The 3,995-nt window shown below is 38.7% G+C and overlaps 1 non-coding gene across 1 annotated transcript; it reads left to right on the forward strand.

The window, feature by feature from the left end:
* The first annotated feature begins 2,623 nt into the window (after positions 1-2,623).
* On the forward strand, positions 2,624-2,730 carry LOC112798696 (small nucleolar RNA R71). The gene has a single exon (XR_003200295.1). It is a non-coding gene; the product is annotated as a small nucleolar RNA R71 (small nucleolar RNA).
* The last annotated feature ends 1,265 nt before the right edge of the window (positions 2,731-3,995 follow it).

The following is a 3,995-nucleotide window of genomic DNA, read 5'->3' on the forward strand; positions in this document are numbered from 1 at the left end:
TCAAGACAAGAGATAAATGCTTAAGGCAGGATTCAAAAGAATTACCAAAGACAGAAAAGTCATCCATAAATACCTCAATGAACTTTTCAATCATGTCAGAAAAAATTGAAAGCATACACCTCTGAAAAGTTGCTAGAGCATTGCAAAATTCAAATGGCATTCTCCTGTAAACAAATACTCCAAAGGGGCATGTGAATGCTGTCTTCTCTTGATCTTGAGAGTCCACTGCAATTTGATTATAACCAGAATATCCATCTAAAAAACAATAAAATGCATGACCAGCTAACCTCTCAAGCATCTAATCAATGAAAGGCAGGGGGAAGTGATCCTTCCTTGTAGCAGTGTTGAGCCTCCTGTAGTCTATACACATTCTCCATCATGTGACTGTTCTTGTAGGAATGAGCTCATTCTTATCATTCTTGATCACTGTCATCCCTCCTTTCTTGGGGACTACATGCACAGGACTTACCCAAGGACTGTCAGAAATAGGGTAAATAATACCTGCTTCCCATAATTTCATTACCTCTTTTTGGACCACTGTTTCATGGTTGGATTGAGTCTCCTTTGTGGTTGCACAACTAGTTTAGCATCATCTTCAAGGAGGATCTTGTGCATACACTTGGTTGGACTAATCCCCTTCAAGTCACCAATGGTCCACCTAAGAGCTATTTTATGGCTCCTGAGCACTGAAATAAGCGCCTCTTCCTCTTCAGGCTTCAAGGAAGAGCTAATAATCACTGGATATGAGTCATTCTCACCCAAGAACACATATTTCAGAGAAGGAGGTAAGGATTTGAGCTCAAGCTTGGGGGCTTCCTCCTCTGCTTTAGGCGTGTAAACCACAGCCTTCTGGGGTGGTGAATCATCAACTTCAACTAATTCATATTCAGAACTAGGATCCAGAATATCATCAAGTACCTCAGCTTCCAGTACTTCTTGAACAAGTGGTTCAATAGCATCTATTTTCATACACCCTTCAGAATCATTAGGGTGCTTAAGAACTTCAAAAATATGAAGGACCACCTGTTCTTCATTGACCCTCAAGGTTAATTCACCATTTTGCACATCAATCAGAGCTCTACCTATAGCTAAAAAGGGTCTTCCAATTATAATAGAGGATTTTACCTCCTCTTCCATGTCTAATATCACAAAATCAACAGGAAAAATTAATGGTCCTACTTTAACAAGTAAATCTTCAACAACACCCACAGGTAATTTAATAGAGAGATCAGCAAGTTGAAGAGAAATACGAGTGGGTTTTACCTCCTCAATTTGAAGCTTTTTCATTACTCAAAGTGGCATGAGATTGATGCTAGCTCCAATGTCACATAAAGCTCTCTGAATGGTGACATCTCCAATGGTGTAAGGAATCACAAAGCTCCCTGGATTTGGCATCTTCTCAGGAATTTTATGTTGAATAATGGCACTGCATTCCTTGGTTAACACCACTGTTTCTTGTTCCTTCCAATTCCTCTTGTGGGTCAACAATTCTTTCATAAATTTTGCATAGAGAGGCATTTTCTCAAGAGCCTCTACAAAAGGGATGTTGATCTGTAACTTCTTGAAGACATCCAAAAATTTAGAAAACTGCTTTTCTTTGGAAGCCTTCTGAAGTCTCTGAAGATATGACATTTTTGGCTTGTATTCTGGAACTTTTGGCAAGGTAGGATAAGTGTCAAGAGAATCAGAGAATGGGTTGTCTGCACGCTTAGGAAGGGCGTGGTCTACTTCTTCCTCCTTCTCCTTTGGAGCTTCTTTTTCAATTGACTTCTCATTGACTTTGGTCTCAGATCCAGCCACTTTACCACTTCTCAATTCAAGGACCTTGCAATCTTCTCTTGGGTTTACCACTGTATCACCTGGAAAGGTACCTGTAGACTTCTCAGGTATTTGCTTGCTCAGTTGACCCATTTACACCTCCAGATTCCTAATAGAAGCTCTGGTTTTCTGCATAAAACTCTTCATCATCTTCCAGTTAGAATCTTCTTGGGATTTAGAGTTTGCCTGCTGAGGTGGTTGCTGTTGATGAGTCTGAAATTGGCGGTTATTGTGATTGCTCTGTTGGAAGTCGCCCTGAGAATTATTGTTGAAATTTTGATGTCTCTGAGGTTGGTCTCTCCACCCAAATTTTGGGTGATTTCTCCATCCCTGATTGTATGTCTGAGAGTACGGATCATTATTGGGATTTCTAGGACCACTCCCCATGTAATTGACCTGTTCAGAAGAGGATTGAGCATAATTATAATTATCATTTTGCATAAAATTACCTGTCATGTCATAGGGGACCTCTTGAGGTGGATTTTGGGTGTTGATAGCTGAGACTTGCATGCCACCCATCTGTTGAGTAAGTAGGCTTATTTGCTGAGACATAAGCTTATTCTGAGCAAGAATAGCATTAAGAGCGTCCATTTCCAACACACCTTTCTTCTGAGAAGTCTCAGAGTTCACAGAATTTCTGTTAGATGAATACAAATATTGATTGCTAGCAACCAATTCAATAAGCTCAATAGTCTCCTCAAGTGTCTTCTTCATGTGCAATGAACCACCTGCAGAATTATCTAAGCATATTTTGGACATCTCACCCAATCCTTCATAAAAGATATCTAGTTGGGTCCATTTGGAGAACATGTCCGGAGGGCATTGCCTAGTCAGCAACTTGTACCTCTCCCAAGCTTCATAGAGGGTCTTACCATCCTTCTGCTTGAAGGTCTGAACCTCCATCCTAAGCTTAGTAAGCTTCTTTGGTGGGAAGAATTTAGTAAGAAACCCAATAACAACCTTTTCCCAAGTATCCAAACTCTCCTTGGGTTGAAAATCTAGCCAAAGCTTTGCTCTATCCCTCAGAGCAAACAGAAAGAGTATGAGTTTGTATACCTCTGGGTTCACTCCATTTGTCTTCACAGTATCACAAATCTGCAGAAAATTAGAGATGAATTGATTTGGATCTTCTTGAGGAAGACCATGATACTGGTAGTTTTGTTGCACCAGAATGACCTCAATGCTCTTTCCATAAAGGTCTGCAGTAGGAGCAGTGTAAGAGCCAAGCACTCTCCTTTGTTGCTCATTCCCATTCGGATTTGCCATGTTGGTATTATCAGCATTATTGGGATCCATAGTGGATTCCGCGTCCTTGCAAAGTCTTGTTTGTTGCAAACGTCGCTTTAAAGTCCTTTCAGGTTCAGGATCAAAGTCTAACAGATGTTCTTTGTCTCTGTTCCTGCGCATAAATAAACAGAAGACCAGAAAAGATGGAACTTTCTACGTCAGAGTATAGAGAATTCCTAGTAAGGTGACCTGAGTAAAGAGATAAAATATTGAATAAAACAAATACTACTAACCAAGAAACACCAAACTTAATTTCAGAAACTAAGAGAAAAAAATTAAATAAAATAAATCAAAATATTTTTTTGAAAATTTAAAGAAATAAAAAATGCCTAATCTAAGAAATCAAACAACCAGTGGCTGTCAATCACAATCAATCCCCACAACGTCGCCAAAAATTTGGTGCGGTATTTATAACCCACAAACTAACCGGCAAGTGCACCGGGTCGTATCAAGTAATACCTCAAGTGAGTGAGGGTCGATCCCACGAGGATTGATGGATTAAGTAACAATGGTTGATTAAATTACTTAGTTAGATAAACAGAATAGTATGTTTGAGAGTTCAAATGACATTAAACAATATAAAAAATATTAAAGAAAGTCAGATAAATAAGTTGGGAATAATATATGGAGAAACAGTTAAGGCTTCAGAGTTATCTATTTTCCGGATTGATTTTTTTTACTAACTATTTTAATTATGCAAGATTTAATTCATGGAAAACTATATGTGACTAGATCCAAATTCCTTAGACCTTCCTAGTCTCCTTTAAAATTCATCAACCGCCAATTCCTTGGTCAATTAATTCCAATTAGAAGCTGCATGATCAAATTCCAGTTTATATGCCACAAAAATCCTAATTATCCAAAAATAAGAGAATTATGTCATGTGTCCC

The sequence above is a fragment of the Arachis hypogaea genome, chromosome 4 (genome assembly GCF_003086295.3).
Source record: "Arachis hypogaea cultivar Tifrunner chromosome 4, arahy.Tifrunner.gnm2.J5K5, whole genome shotgun sequence".
Taxonomy (NCBI): Eukaryota; Viridiplantae; Streptophyta; class Magnoliopsida; order Fabales; family Fabaceae; genus Arachis; species Arachis hypogaea.